Source organism: Lepidochelys kempii, chromosome 5 (assembly GCF_965140285.1).
Source record: "Lepidochelys kempii isolate rLepKem1 chromosome 5, rLepKem1.hap1, whole genome shotgun sequence".
In the NCBI taxonomy this organism is placed as follows: Eukaryota; Metazoa; Chordata; order Testudines; family Cheloniidae; genus Lepidochelys; species Lepidochelys kempii.
The window spans coordinates 86210151-86228154 of NC_136384.1; the positions used below are offsets into that span (position 1 = coordinate 86210151).

General features: G+C 40.5%; 1 protein-coding gene across 14 annotated transcripts in view; it reads right to left on the reverse strand.

Moving 5' to 3' along the window:
- The window catches only part of SPIN1 (spindlin 1), a 110056-nt gene extending 92549 nt beyond the window's left edge, over window positions 1-17507 (reverse strand). For 5 of the 14 annotated variants that reach the window (XM_073344917.2, XM_073344916.2, XM_073344919.2 and 2 more), the window contains exon 1: window positions 16887-17176. The gene's annotated coding sequence lies outside the window, so the exon portion shown is untranslated. Of the gene's footprint in view, window positions 1-15847; window positions 16311-16886; window positions 17180-17420 lie in introns of those variants that run through there. The other 9 variants (XM_073344929.2, XM_073344928.2, XM_073344927.2 and 6 more) reach the window with 6 other exon arrangements.
- Window positions 17508-18004: the final 497 nt, after the last annotated feature.

Consider the following 18004-nt stretch of genomic DNA (forward strand, 5'->3'; position numbering starts at 1 on the left):
CGTCTTCCTTCGGGACTATTCTTGAATTCTCACGTTTAAGCAAAAAATATAGTTGTTACTCTATGGTACTATCATTTTAGATGCAGTTGTGATAAAAAATAAATACCTGAATTAGGCAGATCTTCCTTTACAATTTCACCTTTAAAGTAGTACTGAGTGTCAGTGAATGCAGTGAGTACTACTAAATGAGCAGTATGGTAATAATAATTAAATAACTGCATCGACTTATTTTGTTTAGGAGAATCCATCCTCAACATACAGGATTCTGAAGACTATCCACCTTCAAGATCACCATCATTTTCTACAGTTTCAGAGTTATCTGCCAATGATAGCGTTTCAGGTCAAATCATGTATGTCACACAGCCACAGTATATCACCTGTAGCAAAAAGAAAAAAAAATCTCCATCATCCAGGAACAACCACAGATAAATTTGTGATAAGAACCAGCAGATTACAAAAAGAGGTAATTGATGAAAAATTTGCCCGGTTTGTTTATGCAACAAACTCTCCTTTCCATATGATTGAGAACCTACACTGTACTAACAGGGTTCAGTCATTAAGACCAGGATACAGTCCACCCAACAGAGCAGATGTCGCAGGCAAATTGCTGGATAAAGTGTATAAAAGAGAAATTGAGCAGTGTGCAATAGGTCTAGAGGGTGAAATTGTTAACCTGAGTCTTGATGGGTGGAGCAATGTCCACAATGATCCTGTTGTATGTGCTTGTGTGACAACAGAAGAAGGGAATGTCTTCCTGACAGAAACAACTGATACTTCAGGAAATGCACACACAGCAGAATACTTACAAGAAGTAGCAGTAAAAGCTATAACAAACTGTGAAAAAAAAATCCAATGTCTAGTATGCAGCTTGATCACAGACAATATTGCAAATGTATCCAAGATGAGAAGAAATTTAGGAGAGAGAGTCCCAAGCTAACAATATACAGTTGCAGTGCTCATTTCATGCACCTCCTAGCCAAAGACTTCAGTGTTCCAGAAATAAAGGATAATGTTGCTGAAATTCCAAAATACTTCCGTAACAACCACTTTGCAGCAGCTGCTCTGAAAAAGTGGGAGGAACCAAGCTAACTCTCCCACAAGACGTGCGATGGAACTCAGTAGTGGACTGTTTTGAACACAGTATCAAGAACTGGCCTAATCTGATGACAGTTTGTGAACAAAATCATGAAAAAAAATAGATGGCATGGTCACAACCAAAGTTCTCAACATTGGGCTTAAGAGAAATGTTGAACACATCCTGAGTACCTTGAAGCCTATTTCTGTAGCCTTGAACAAAATGCAGGGAAATAGCTCTTTTATTGCTGACGCTGTCGAAATCTGGAAGGAACTGAGTGAGATCTTAAAAAGAGAAATATGCAATGACCAAGTTAAATTACAAGCATTAAAAAAACAATTGGGACAAGCACTATCTCCAGCTCATTTTCTTGCAAATATTCTCAGTACTCTGTTCCAGGGTCAAACCTTAACTGCTGAAGAAGAGGAGTTGGCTATGACATGGACATCCAGCAATCATCCCTCTATAATGCCAACTATACTAAACTTCAGAGCTAAGGATGAACCACTCAAGAAATACATGTTTGCTGATCATGTTTTAAAGAAAGTCACACCAGGTAAGTGGTGGAAGTCACATAAGCACTTGGATTCAGAGACTGTTGAAGTGATAATCTCACTTTTAACAGCAGTAGCTTCTTCTACTGGTGTAGAAAGAATATTTTCTTCCCTTGGATCAATTCATTCCAAATTGAGAAATCGTTTGGAACCCGAAAAAGGAGGAAAACTTGTTTTTCTTTTCCAGATTATGAAAAAACAGGAAAATGAAGGTGAAGATGACTGAGTAAGCTGCAGAAGCCAATATTTTAAAGTTTCTCATGTTTACCTGACTGACACGGTTGGATTAACATTTTGGGGGTATTTTTTAAATATTTCTTTTAACTATTTCAGTTAAAAACAATTTTAACAAAAACAAACCTGATTTTTAAAAAAAAACTTGAATGATTAACTAAATTCAAAAATTCATATGCTTTTTTTGTTAAAATATTATATGTTTGCTGTTGAAGAAGAAAAATCCAAAATACACAATGTTGTTGGTTTAGTTAAATAAAACAATTTAAATGTCTGTCTGGTGATGTTCTCCTCCTAATACAGCATGACAAGAAAATCTTCCAAATATTAATGATTAACCTGTTGAATTGGACATATTTATGAAGTCATTGGGAGATGAACTATCTGCTCCAATACTTTTGGTAAATGAAATAACCAATCATTCATTTTTTGATATAACTGTAAAACTCATCTGAAAAGTTTTCAAAATAAATCAGTTTAAAAATGTATAGTGTGTACCTTCTAAAAATGAAACCTACATCTATCTCTGAGTTGTGAAGAATATGTATTAAGGTTATAACAACCAACAAGAATGCACTTTCATGTAGAAATCCATGATTAAATCGAGTCTTCCTTACTAGTAATTTAAATCAAATCCACTCTGTGCCAATGAGAATGCACCTTTTTTTAGAAAATAACTGAAGCACAAATCAAAAGGATGATTTAAATTGAGGCTTTCCACTTGCTGATTTATATCACTGATTTAAATCAATTCACCGTGCCTAAAAAGCTCCAACAGAAACTTTCCTGCTGAGCATAGAGCAAGAGCTGAAAATTTAGCTTATTTTCCAGGCCTTGTCTAAAAAATATAACTGATCCTAGAGACTTGAGAGTTTGACTGACCTCTTCTACATTTCTCCTTGGATTGCACAAGGGCCTAAGCCTCCTACAAGCTGACACTGAAGATAACTGTACCAATAGTTGTGAAATGGATACTCAAAAACAGTGCTACTGAAATAGCAAAATAAAGAGAAAGCGTGGACATAGTACAAGGCTTAAATCAAACCACTATGAATAATTTGTGCACTGTGTACTGTGGGCACTTAGTTCAATGTTATCCCACTGGTTCCAGTTATCAATAATTTAATTCTCTCGTGTAGACAGCACTGAGACTATAACTAGTCACTGTCACATAAAGTCTAATTTGAAAGGAAAAAAGCTGGATGCCAGCACAAAAAAGGAAATGAGGCCGGAGGATGGTAATGTGAGAAAAAGGAAAATGGATAACATGGATGAGGATGAAAGAAAAGACAAACAGATCCAAATACAATGAGGGAAAGAGTGAACTGCTTAATTTCAACACAAGAATGACAGCCTCCCCACCCCCTCACGTCCAAGACAGACATACAAAACTTATCCATTAATTTTCAGGAACCCACCCCAGATGTCTGGAGGTGTATGACAACAAAAACAAATGCAATTCCTGCAAAGGATGTGTCCCAAAAAGTGTTAGTTGTTCAAATATTACTTTAAAGGATCATTGACAGTAAAGCAAACCATTAACATTTAGGTAAAATGAAAATTTAATAGTTTCCTATTTGCTTTACGTCCCTCATAATTAACACCACAGCCACATTCGAGAAGATTTGGCCAAGGCACTGGACAATTTACCATCTGCTGTCCCTATGGAAAAGTGACTTTCTGCCAGATTAAACCAAGGATTAAACTGGAACAGAATGATCCAAAGAAAGTTAATTTGAGGTTAAATATTAAAAAAAACAAAAATAAAAAAACAATCCAGTGGAACAACCCACTGTTTAAGAGTCAGCTATAAGAGAAATAAAGAGCAGACTACTGTCAAACAAAGCTGGATAAAACTTAAAAGTCAACTTTAAAACAAAGAAGTGTATTGGTATCAACCAGTATAAATATTTATATTATGTACTTACAAATACATGTAAATTTCAAAAGAAATTCACTCAAGCTTCTAGTCTGTTTCAATCTGACAATCACAAGGACCTCTTGAAACGTTCATCTGCATAATGACTTTTCATAACCATATCACTGATCCAAAGAACAGGAACTTTTTTTTTTTATAAATTATTGCAGAATAATTATTCACGTACCTTGGGTACTAGAACACAACCACACATTCCACACATCCTTTTCAGCATTACTGCCACCGAGCCAGTTATGGCCCATTTTGTAGTAGCACATTTGTTTTTTCCTTCTTAATTGAAGGAAAGTTCACTGGTCTTTATTAAATTTCATCTTGTTGAATTCAGACAAGTTCACTAATTTGTCAAGACCCTTTTTAATTCTAAAATCCTGTCCTCTAAAGTGCTTGTAATCCCTCCTAGGTTGGAGCCATCTGCAAGTTTTATAAGCATACTTTCTACTTCATTATCAAGTCACGAATGAAAATACTGACTAGTACTGGACCCAGGGCTGACTCCCATGGGACCCCCTCAGATATGCCCTCCCAGTTTGATAGTGAAACATTGATAACTACTCAGAGTACCATCTTTAAACTAGCTGGGCACTTCCTTATCGTAATTTCATCTAGAGCATATTTCTTTAGTTTGATTAGGAGAATGTCGTGGGACTGTGTCAAAAGCCTTAATAAAAATCAAGATATATTAGGTCCACTGCTTCCCAACATCCACTACACCAGTAACCCTGTCAAAGAAAGAAATCATCATCTTCAGTACCTTGATGAAAATACTTGAAGAAACATCAAGTTCCACCTCAGTTCATTACTTTGGCTCAAGTAGGAGTTAAAAAAAAAGTTTCCCTTTCTGTAGCACAGTAACCATTCCACCTCAAATTCTTTCACTTAGCTGTGTCAGGCCTACTTAGTACTTGAATAAGAGGCCAAGAAGAGACCAAGACTAAGAAAAAAAAATCTCAATGTTTTAAAGGACACTGCATGTACTGGACCCAGTAGGTGTCACTTTCTTCTTAGAGTACTGAGGATATATTAATAATCTTTCAGATAAAATAAAATCCTAAACCATAACCACTCATGTCATTAGGATATCACACTCCACTATTCTCAGGAGGGAATTTGCTAGTCAGATTTCAAGTTGGCTACTCATGATTTACCTACTTAGAATGAATCCTGTAATTTCAGTTAAAGAAGTTATACTTAACTCCTCTCCTCAAGTTTGCGTACTGCTACCATGTTTAATTTCTATGTGTATAGTCAACTCTAAAGCATGTTTGAATGTTTCTGGATCAAAGATGCTATATAAATATAAGCTATTATTAAGGAGTTACAACTCCCTTTTTATAACCTATTAATATCTGGCTGATCAATTTATAGTCCAACTGATAACACATTTATCATTAATGGCTGACAACTAAAATCCTATTTTCATGTTTTAAGAGTTCTACAGCTCATTACAAGCAGCACTGAATGGATTAAGCTAACCACCTAGAAAAGAAGTCATATTGAGTATCAACTCTATAACCCATCCCCCTCTCCCTCCCCCCAAAATCAAGTAAAGTTAACACTACCAACAAGGAAGAAGTCTCCTTCAGTTTTTAGAGACTAACCAAAGTGATCTTGTTTAGTATTATCAGTAGTGAAAGGGCAGACATTTTTTATTATGCAATTCAATACATAACTGAACTAAAGAGATTCCAAAGATTGTCCAAAGGCAAAGGGGAAGTTATCAGTACTACCTGCAGTCTTGAGCCTGTAAAAACTTACATATGTGCTTAACTACTATGTAAGTTTTTACAGGATCAGTCCCATGAGAAGAAAAAAAATGAATAAAATGAACATGGAAAGGAACTCTTCCACTCACTTTAACTGCATCTTTGCAGAGACCAGAGGAACAAACCATCTCCAGGTGAACTTAACTCATGCATTTTTGCTAGTCTCTAACAGTCATAACTCACTATTTGATTAATCTTAACTACCTTAGATAAACGTAGATTTTTACATAAAAACAACCCCCATTGTGAAAATGTTTTACTTGACATATCTGAATAAAAAGTTTCTAGAATATGAAATACCATGGTTATAAATAGCATGTTCATTGTGTAATCTATGTTTCTGCCAAATTTAGAGAATAGCACAATATTCCTCTCATTGTAATCATAACACTGAACACTGTTCCTCTGAACCCCAATGCTGCAAAGACTTACACATGTAAGTAACTTTAAGCTTGCAAGTAGCCACAACAACTTAGCATGTACTTAAATTTTTGCAGGCTCAAGGGACAGAAAATGAAATCTTGAACTGAAAGATTGTGTTGGTATTTTCAGAATCTGTAACAAGCATACATCTAGCTTCAGTTAACAAAAATTAGTTTACTGGATAAACTTGGAATGTGAATGGAATACAGTTTTTGAATAAAAATTTAATGAATTGTAGATGGAGAACAGAAAGAAATGAAAATTCTTAACTATTAACCAGTATTACAGTCCATAAACAGTAAGAAAATTCAAATTAAAACTATTTACTAATTAAACTCTGAATGCTCCATAAAAGCGTTTATTCTCAGGAAAATGAGAAGCAGCGATAGTGTATGGTTACTTATTTATTGTGCCTCAAGTTATCACATTTGCTCAGTTTACAAGTAAACAGTTTTCCCCAAGGGTTTGAAAAAAAAAAAAGTCAATATGTCCAGGATGAGTAAATATTCTGACCAGGAAAGTAAAGCTGGAGAACCAATTGCTCCTTCTTGGAAGGAATGTAGGGAAGCAAGGAACAGATAGGCCCAAGTGTTGCTATTTTTTGTTGAGGACTTTGGGGGGCAGGGCAGCAATAACTTCAAAGCTAGATGGTGGAGGATATACATGCACTCAGGAAGACAGTGGTAGCAAAACCGTCCAACAAAGATGGTAGGTCAGGAGCGTGGGGCAAAACTGTTTAGAAATATTTTGTGGGAAATGATTTATTGAACTGTGAGAAGAAGGAAAGAAATGATTTATTTAGAGAGTGAAAATATTCCCATGTAAGTTTAATATTGAAGTATATGCATGGCTTTGGGTGGGCATGGCATCACTAATACACATCAGGGAATTCCTTCAAGGTTTTTGGGGGCGAGAGCAACAGAACACAAACTCCACCTGTGATCAGAGGCCCAATGCTGTATTAAACTCTGACTCTGGATGGAGGTGTAAGGCCAGAAGAGACTAAGGATATGTCTACACTACCCACATCGCGTAGCGTAGACACGCTTTATTGAATGGCTCCTGGCAATAAAGCGCTGTCTATACTGGCACTTTTCAAGACTAAAACTTTTGTCCTTCAGAAGGGTATTTTTTCACACCCCTGAACGACAAAAGTTTTAGCACTGAAAGTGGTAGTGTAGACACAGCCTGTTAGATCACTAGTCTGATCTCCTGGATATCACAGGCTACCAACCACTCAACAACCCTTTGCCCCACTAAACCCAATGACTGAAGTTGAACCGAAGCACTACAGAAAACTGTTATGTGCCATAAGAAAATATGTGGGATCAAGGCGCAAACACGCCTGAGGCCCCTGCAATGGCAAGGAAATGATATACATAGATAATCCTGGCAAATAAGCTGCATTCACACGCTGCAGAGGAAGGCGAAAACCCCTCAAAGTCACTACCAAGCCTGACCTGGGGAAAAATTCCTTCCCAACCCCACATACAGCAATCAGTTAGACCCTGAGTGCATGAGCAAGAGCCAGCCAACCAAACACCTGAGAGAATGCACACAGAAAAAGTGCAGTTTTTCAAAAAGCAAGATACCAACTTTCATGGACTACATTAAGTCTTCATGAAACGTAATTACATTTAATAGCCTTTTCCAACAAAACAATACTTTATAAGACGCTAGACTTGGACACTTTTTAGCATGCTGGAACTTTCAACTTGGTAATCTTTCAAAAAAAAAAAAAAAGACAGTTTGTGAATAAATTGTCTACAGAAACAGCTCTTCAAGGACAAGCAGAGTAACCAAAAGCCTGCCTGCAGTGAAATAAATTAAACCTTTAAGAAGTGGACTTGAAAAGGAAAAGAATAAAGTCAAGGATTCAACAATTGGAGGGGGTTCTCCATTCTAAGAGTGTTGTTTTCTCTGGAATTTTTTTCTGGGCAAGGTCAGAATAAGAAGGAGAAATGTGCATTCCTTTTCCCCTTAAAGCTTGTAGTTTTTCTTCCTTCCTGCTTCTGCATGACTAAGGCTATGTCTTCACTACAAAAAAAAAAAAAAAAAAAAAAAAAAGCCAACCATGTAAAAAGGCACCTATCTCAAATCCTAGAGGAGACAAAAGGCACGGAGAGTTTTTACATCATTGTAGGGAGCTGAGGTCAGTTTTGTACTCCCCAGCTGGAATTGACCTCAGCTAGGTCAAAACTATCTGTGCCTTGTCTCCTCTAAGATTTTATATCAAGATAACTATCTTGATGTTAAAAAGACCAAATACCCTTTTTGTTGTTGTTCATCACCTTCGGGCACTTGAAACAAAACATGTCCTACAAACTACTAGATCACAGAGTACTGGGGGAGGAGGGAAAAGGACTCAGAAGAGGGAGAACTGGACAGTCTTTCAAGAAAATTGTACTTGAAAAAACAAATAAAAAGAGTGGTTCCCTTTTCCCCTAAGCTTGTGAGTTTTCCCTTCTCCCTCTTTTCTTAGGAGTTCTGCAGGCTCAGCCTGAGTGTACACAAGAGCAGGCCACTGCTCCACCAGTCCCATGTACCCATTGCTACCTTGGTGAAGTCAATTCCTTAATTATCTATAATTAAGATTAAGATCTATAGGTACAATAGTGCCTACAAGCCCCAAATTGAAATGGTTCATATCTGTCTCACAGGCATCTCTCTATACATTACAAAGCGGGGTGGGGGGGAAGAAGAGAAGTGTGGTTGAAAAAAAATGCAGAAATTCAAGTTTTGTGAAGACTGTCACTTTAAGGCTGTATTTCAATCAATTAGAAATCTAGTTACTTAAAAAAATTCAGAAGTTGTCTCAGGTATTATGTTCCCCTTCAAGCACCCCTGCCAATTTCTGTGTGCTTAAAAAAAAGTGTGCTTCTCTGCGTTGTTTGTGCAAGTCTGATACAGCAGCAACACAGGAAACAGTGAAACTGACTGTCCATAAAACAGTGTCAAATGGAAAATTAACCAAAAATATAGGTAAGTATGTTCCCATCTTTGTTACAGTAGGTTCTACATAATCATAAAGGGGTAACCATTCAGAAAGTATGTTTTTTGTTTTGTTTTTAAAGCTGTGATCTTCCATTTAATCATCTGTAGTAGTAAAGTTATTTTGGAGCAAATTCTGTACTTTTTATATGTAGGCAAGTCAATGCCAGACATAACTGAGGGACAATTTTAACCCTGGAACTGAAGTTAACAATTCTGTTTACCCATGAGCTAGAATAGAATCCAGCTCACCCTTCTGTTTATGTATTGGCTCTGCAATGCCAACAATCATAAAATATTTTTAGTCACCAATGGCCTGATTTTCAAAGATGCTGAACACCTGACGTTCACATGGACTTCCAATAGTCATGAGCACTGGCAAATCCTGTTGAAGTCAGGCCATAGAGCAAGCATATGCATCCCAAATTACAAAACAGAGAACTTTCTATTAAGTAGGTGTCATTCTTACATTTTCACTTTTCAGAGTTGAACTGGATTTAGTATTATTTGGGACATGAAGTAAAAGGGAAAAAAGGAGTTCACACCTCTTGCCACTATGTACTACCACTTGTCAGGATGTATATTCAATAGCCTGGTCTACTCTGCCATTTTTCTTTAGATTTATCACACAGGAAATGCAATGATCAACTTGGCCACCAATGATTTTTACTACCAAGTTACTTAGGTCTGCTCTAAGCTTGGTTAGACAACACGGTGGTCATGCAACAGAAGATGTTAAGAAAGTGATCAATAATATTACGTCTTACATTAATAAACCTCTCTAACCATAGGGTTTTGAGAAGAAAGGTGTGAATTCATTTCTAAAAGGCTATCAAAACTCATTTAGCATCAGATACCTCTCTCTGCCCTTTGATTGTGTTTCTGAGGATGGAAAGAAAGACTGAAATGATATAGTAAGAGTTATTTTTACATTTTTGTAGGATTCAAAGTTGAGAGAAATTGTCTGAAACAGTATAAAGGAGACAGACAGCTAGCTACATCTGTTTCAGAAGAAAGAATCCAAGGTATGGTGAAAAAGCAAAAATGTGGGATTACAGAAAAAACAAGAAGGCAGCTATGTTAGTCCAGGAAAGCTTCATATATAGTTCAGCAAAAAGAAAAGGAGTACTAGTGGCACCTTAGAGACTAACAAATTTATTTGAGCATAAGCTTTCGTGAGCTACAGCTCACTTCATCGGATGCATTCAGTGGAAAATACAGTGGGGAGATTTATATACATAGAGAACATGAAACAATGGATGTTACCCTACACACTGTAACAAGAGTGATCACTTAAGGTGAAAAGAAAAGGAGTACTTGTGGCACCTTAGAGACTAACCCATTTATCTGAGCATGAGCTTTCGTGAGCTACAGCTCACTTCATCGGATGCATCTGATGAAGTGAGCTGTAGCTCACGAAAGCTCATGCTCAGATAAATGGGTTAGTCTCTAAGGTGCCACAAGTACTCCTTTTCTTTTTGCAAATACAGACTAACACGGCTGTTACTCTGAAACCTGTCACTTAAGGTGAGCTATTACCAGCAGGTATTTCCAAGCTCTATCTAAATGGGAACCAACGAGATCAATGGTCACTAAATGGGTACCATCCCTGCCACTACTTCTGAGGAGCAGAACTATAGGTACAGAAAATAACTCTGGCCTGCTGAGGTAACCATGGTTTGTACTTTGGACTGACACCTAAGGCCAACTCTGTGTGGTAAAGATCATATGAGTCTATGCAGAGAGAAGTGAAGGCGAGATCGGACATGAGGAGAACTTGAAGAGATCAGGAAAGGTCAGAGATGCAGATAACCCAGTAACTGTAACAGCACATTCTTCCCAGATTTAAGTGTAATGATGTCACAAGTCACTATCATGAAATCACTCAATGAACAGAAAAGGCCATTTTATAAAAAACAAAAATTAAATATGCCAACATCATTCTCTGCCTCTCTGATATGGGGGGGAAGAGGGGTGCAAATCCAATCCTTTCTCCAATGAGATTACAATCTAAGTGCCTCAGCCTGCACACATTTGCTGTTGAACGCAGTGCTGCATTGAAGTTGAGGCAATAAGTACTACACTTGTTGGTAAACACTTGCACGATCAGGCCCTAAACTGTACACATCATTCAGCAATGATGGATAATACAGAAGCATTACAGAATAGTTTAATAAAGTTTTATTAAAGTTATTTTAACTCTGTCAGTGGTTCTTCACCTTAGCTTCTTGAATAGTAAGCTGTAAATTCTATTTATCTCTAAAAAATTTCCCACAATGTAACAGTTGGTTGAAAAATACATAATTGAAAACACTGAGAAGTCTTGTTTTGCCACCTTCCTTCACAAACCCAAAAAACTTCATCTACAACTCTATAATGTCTCAAGCATGCTTCGGGAAATAAATACCGTAGCAGAGCACTGTTGCTCTTAATAGTTCACTTACAACTCCCAACGTCTTTTCCAAATTTACTCATATTGATGTAAAATGATTCCACAGACATCAATAACCATCTTGCTAAGATCTGCAGACACTGGGACCTCATGTCTAAGAATAATTCTAAAACAGGGATCAGCAACCTTTGGCATGCGGCCCACCAGGGTAAGTGGCCAGGCCAGTTTGTTTACCTGCTGTGCCCGCAGGTTCGGCCGATCGCAGCTCCCACTGGCTGCGGTTCGCCGCTCCAGGACAACGGGGGCTGCGGAAAGCAGTGCGGGCTGAGGGATGTGCTGGCCGCCACTTCCTGCAGCCCCCATTGGCCTGGAGCAGCGAACCATGGCCAGTGGGAGCTGTGATCAGCTGAACCTGCAGATGTGGCAGGTAAACAAACCAGCCCAGCCCACCAGTGGGCTTACCCTGGCTGGCCGTGCGCCAAAGGTTGCCGATCCCTGTTCTAAAATGTAAGCTTTTGCCACCATCCATTCCTGTGATTAATGCACTGTGGCAGTTGGCTGTACCACTACACTTAAAAAGATAAATAGTTAAAAGATAGATGAGGGAAATATGTATGATCTCACTTAGTATGGAATTACACCAATTTCAGACCATACACTACAGAAGAGGAATATAGAAAGAGTCTCCAGTCAGGAAAACACTTTCAGCACTTGTCAATTTCACTTTTAGAAGAGTCAATTACATTCTTAAATTCAGAGTTACACTGGCTTAAAGGACTTCGCTTCCTGTTTTGGTTTAATACATAACATTCATCCATATGGTAAAAGCAGTCCTAGGTACTGCTAGTAATTCAAGTAAATGCCTTGGTTGAAATTTTCAAAGTAGTCTAGTGGTTTTAGACACATCTTGTATTAAACTTTAATGGCATATCTGACAAATCCCTCCGCTGCTTTAAAAAAAATCTCATTCTTCACTGTATGTTGAGGGTGGAGTAGGATACATTTAGTCATAAAATGAATTCCGATTCTTCATGTTTTTGTTATGCAATATGTTGATGTTTAACTCAAAGAAACCTACCTAAAGAATGTGCAGAAACTACTAGCTAGTAACAGAATAATAAGAAACAGGACTGCCACGGAGCCATAACCAGAGATCTTTTAAATCATACATAAAAGCAAGTTGAATGATTAACATTTTTCTTCTAAGTACAAGCTACATGTCTATGCCAACTACTTAAAAGAAAGAGAAGATGAGAAAGTAAGTCAACTTAACCTGACTTTTACAGAAGATTTCTTTCACATCCAATATAGTAGCTGGTTTAAAACCATACAAAGTGACACAATGAAAATAATATAAGAACAAAGAATAAGAATAAAGATGAATCCTTTCCATACGGTATGAAAAAAATTGAGCCGATCATAGCCATTTTGATCTGAAAGTTTACTTCCTCTCAGGTATTCTAAAGCACCAACACATTTTTACAAGGTCAGTTAGATGCAAAATAAGCCTCCATGTTAGTCATTTTTCAGATAACATCCTTTGGACACATTGACATTAGGATATTTTGGCTATGGTCTAAAATTGTTACATACAATTCCTGCCCATACTAACAAGCAGAGTCAGTTTGATCTCCCTAATAAGTTTGTGAGTAAAACCAAAAGCACAACTTTAATGGCAAAGATAAACTGTTCTGTCTTGTTCTTTAAAATCTTAATCCTATTTGGCAAAACAAGTTCAAATTTAATGAAGTTATCTATAATGCATTAAAATATTCTAAAACAAGTTTGACAGACATTGCATCGGCAAGATTTTTATAAATCTCAACATGGCAAGAAGGGTTTGGCAGCTATTACTGGGGAGAAGGTACCGAATAAGATGAATGATGGAAGGGTACTATTCACACACCCACATGAACAGCTAAACCAGAAGAGCTGTAGGAGTTCAAGTGTACACGAACTAAAACAGCCGATTACCTTCAGAATTCATTTAATCATTTGTGAAGCTCTGTGCTAAAATGAAGAATCTCACTCTATTACGGTTTCCTGTTTGTACCAAGATCCACTGATAAAAATGTTAATAGAGAGTAAATCAGTTTATAAGTTTCCCCACTTTTCATCTCCTCCTGCTAGCCTATCTGTAACAATAGGTGTTTTACATGTTCTTCCCCTTTCAGTCTTGTTTTACAATATTGTTATATTATGAGTAATTTATATTAAATCTTGATGCACGTTGTTCTGTTCTATGCTTTTCAGTAAACACCATACTTTGCATTTTAGGCACAATAACCTTGACAGCTTCTTGAATTTTATATTTCATTGTCTCCCAACCCCCAATATGCAAGAAGTGGTCCTCCAATTGCACCCACCTGCTCTATTTGTACTTGAAAAAGATGAAAATTGAGAGGATTCTCTGGGCAAACCCCTAGGTCAGACCAATTCCCTATGCAACACTACTGAGAAAAATCAATGACTTCCATTCTGGGCTAGGACTCACCTGTACACTAAAAAATTCATGTTGTCAAGTGTACAGGGTATGCAAAAAGACTTGTAGGATACCTACAACAGTACCAAGCAACCGTGAACTAAATTTATACAACTGCAAGAAAAGTTAGTTTCTAGCTTTATAGAGTAAGATCCAGTTCCAACATAAATTATATGGGTAAACATTTTGACTTCATATTACATTGAAACAGTTGCAATGTAAGTCCATCATTCAAGTTAGTTTTACTTCTGCAATGAGATTGCAGCTGCATATCAACAGGACGAAGGAGGAGAGGGGACCTGAACACACACAGGACACGTGCAGGCTTTTAATATAAAAATACAAAAATTAATAGCAGTTTTGAAGTGTGGTTGATATATAATGCACAGCCATCTTCTGAGTATTTACCTGTTACTACTAGAACATTTTAATGGTTCCACAGATATTACTATAAAGAAGCTTGTGAGGTTAAAGGAATAACTTAATTTTGCAGTACTGCCATTGTATGAAGTATAGAGGACAGAGATACCTATTCCAAAATGATCTTCTAATTTGGACCTCACCTCTACTCAACTGACATTTTGTAACAGAGATGCAAATGGTAGAATATTTATACAGCCAGTATGACACATCATACCTAATTCCAAAACAAGAAATATAATTCCACTAAACTATCGCTTAAAACCTATACAAATGCAAATATACCAGTCTGTTTCTCTTCCAGAAACTACCAGAAGCTTCCAAAGCAAAGCAGGCCATCAAAAACTACAAAATCTAAAATGTTACCTTGGAGCACAACTCAGATATTTATTAATGGAAGTTAGGCCTATCAGTAAGTTACTGCAATGATTCCACACAAATCTGCAGTGTATGTTACCCAAGTAGTGAAATAATTTTAGTTTCACCTACGTTAACTTCATTTTAGACAATACACCAGCAGCATTATACTGTAAATTTAAGCTTTGGAAATGAAATGTTTACCACTAAAGTCACAAAACATGTAGCAAGAGGCCTAGAAAACACTAAAAAGTGACTATTAAAAGGCTTTTGCATCTTCATTTTCCTAGGTTCAAAATAACCTAGGAAAAAAATTCAGCTCTACTCCCAGTCACTTTAGAATGGGGAAAATATGCACAAGAAATTGCCTTCAAACAGTATTACTTTAGCATCTAGTTTAGAAATTCATCATTTATACACTGATTTGAGGACGTTCTTCTGGAAGCCAGAAGGGGGTGCTGTGAATAACTGAGGCCTCAGGGTGTGGGACTGAATGTTAGCCAGTGCTAGGACTCCATCCAGAGTCCAAGAGCAAGTAGGAAGGAAACATGCTTTCTTGTTGCAGTTCAACACAGCACACTGAAAGTTCACAATTCTTTTCAGATTTTTGGCATACCCAGCATCATGTTTCTTTTATAAAGGAAACATCCTTCAGCCATGATGTGGTCATCACAAGGGCAAATAGGTTTGTACAACACACCTGGCATTGCAAAAGAGAATTCAGCAATCCTCCTTTCCAGTTCTGGATCCTATGGTATGAAAGCTCCTCAAGATATTGATACTGTATTAGAGAAGATACAACCAAAAATTCCAAGAGCCTACAGTATGATTTTTATCCACCCAACACCCATTCTGACCTAAGTGATCCAGTTCTTCTTTCAAGTGACTGTATTGGTTGATACCTTTATAATGAGCCACATTCTTTAAAAAAAAAAAAAAGAAAAGAAAAAGAAAAGAAACTGCTCTAGAGCATTCTGCAAGTGCAATACAGAGTATTTCATCTCTGCCAACATTTTGGTGCATCAGTTTCCCCCCCACCCCCACCCTAAAGAGAAAAAGACACGCACATTCCAATCAAGCCTCTCTCAGCAGGGCTCACCCCATTCACCTCCCTCCCCCTCCGCCCCAGACCTTGCCAGGCTCCCTCTGATTTTAGGTTTCATTTTGTTGTAAACAGCAAAGCGAAAGGAGAAAGCTTCCAAAGCAAGGATCCTTACCCTTGAAATCCCGCCATGCGCGCAAGGAGGGTGAATTGCTTTTCCTCCCTTTTTTTTTTTTTGGGAGGGGGGGAAAGAGAGGAAATGGGGAAGGAGATTAGGGATGGGGGGAGAGACAGAAAAGCACGTACGACTGAAACATTAAGAAACGGAGAGAGACAGAGGAGGAGAGCCTGGTGGAAGAGCAGGGCGAGCGTCAGCCATGTTGTGTGTGTGTTGGTCCAGTATTTACAAACCTGCAGCTGCAGCAGCGCTTGGAGTCTGGGAGAGAGGGGAAGGAAGGGAGGGAGGGGGAAGGGCGAGGGGGCGGGAGGGAGAGAGGTACCGAGAGAGGGAGGAGGGGAGCGCGGCGGCGGCGGCAGCAGCAGCAGACAAAGGAAGCCAGCAGCGCCCGAGCCAGGCGCGCTCACACACACGCGCACACGGAGTGTCTCAGATAGCGGCAGCGCCGTGTGTCGCTCCGGTGCTGGGGGCCGGGCGCAGTCCCACCGCCACAGCAGCGCCCCCACCCCCCGCGTGCCCTATAGTGGGGCACCAGCCCCCGTGCGGCGCACCCCCTCGCCCGGCCCCACGGGAGGGTGGCGGGGAGAGACACACACGCGCGCTGCAGCGCAACTGGGAGCGGGGCTTGACTCTGGGGCTTTGCCAGCGAGGGGGACCCCTCCCCCCGCGCGGGGCCCCCCGCTAGCAGTCTGGTAGCGGGGGAGGAAGGTGCAGCCCCGGGGGGGGGTGACGGTATTGGGGGGGCGGCAGCCAAAGGACCCCTCTCCCGGATCCCGAGGTCACACCGGGGCCTTCCCCCGCACACCCCAGGACAGAGCTGGGCCCCGAGGCTGAGGCGCAGCAGCCACGGCGGGGAGGGGGCCCTGAGGCGGGGCCAGCTACGAGTGAATAACTCAGGGCAGCCCCGGGGGAGGGGGAGGCTGGGAGCGGCGGCTCCGGCTCCCCACACAGCGACTCCCTCCGGCTCGGCCTGGTACTGGGCCAGGCCAAGGGCGGCGCGACAGGCTCCCCCTCTCCCCTCGTCTCTCGCTCTCACCTGCTGGCCGGGCGGGGCCCGGGGGTGCCAGGCGGGCGGCCTGGGGGTGCCAGAGCTGCAGCTGCCGGAGCCCCCCTGCCTCGCCAGGCCGCTCAGCTCCGCCGCGGGGACAGCTGCGCCCCTTCTCTCGTGTGCCCCCCTCCTCTGCCGCCGCTGCCTGCTGCTCTCCCCTGCCACATTTGGAGCCACCGCTCCCCGCCTAGGCTTTGCTGCCAGGCTAGAGGCCTCCTCACCTTCCTGCCAAATACTGAGCCACCCGCATCCAGCCGTTCAAAATACAGCCCCGCCCTCCTCCACTTCCCCAGCGCGCAGGCGCACTCAGCCTGCCTAACTGCGACAGGAGGACAGAAAGCTCCCCTCCCCGTCTCTCCGGGCCCGCTTGCTGCCTGTGCTGGGCAGCAGTGCGCCTGCGCGGATTGAGCGGGTCTCCTCCCGCGGTGGCTGTGGTCCGCGCTCCCTCGAGGCGCGGGGCCCTCTGCCCGCTCGACACGGGACGGTGGGGCCGGGCTAGCGCCACGGCCCCCCAAGACGTACCTACTGCTGGGTCTCCTCGGCGTCACCGGGCCCTGCCTGGCCCTAGCGGCCTAAGGAGGTGGCACGTGTCGGGCCGGATGCCCCCACCTTCGATGGCAATGGGAACTTCGCCGCTGAGCTGTCCGCTTGCCAAGGCAGCAGCGATGCTAAAGCTTCCTCACGTATCCCGTTGCTTAACGGCGGTGATGCTAACTCCCTGCAAAACTGCATGAGACGCTGGGGGAAATCCGAAACGTCCACCAGTGTGTGGTGGCACTATACCTATAGGGCTAGATCTTGTTCCGAGCTGAAATGAAGGGCAGAATCTCTAGTAATTTCAGTGGAAATAAGCCAGAAACAATATATATATATATATATATAATACAAAATATAATGGAAAAATAAGTTGCATAATTAGAGAAATACAACCCTACAATAAAAAAGCAAGAATTCCTCCCATTCCCCTTCCTTAAAAGGGCTATGTTTCAGCATCTCCCTTCATTAATGTCTAGGACACAGTGTGAACAACAGGCTGGCTGCAGTTTCAACCAAAATGAACTGCCATGTAATGTTCACATCATAAGAGTAGACTTAATTCAGTGCTG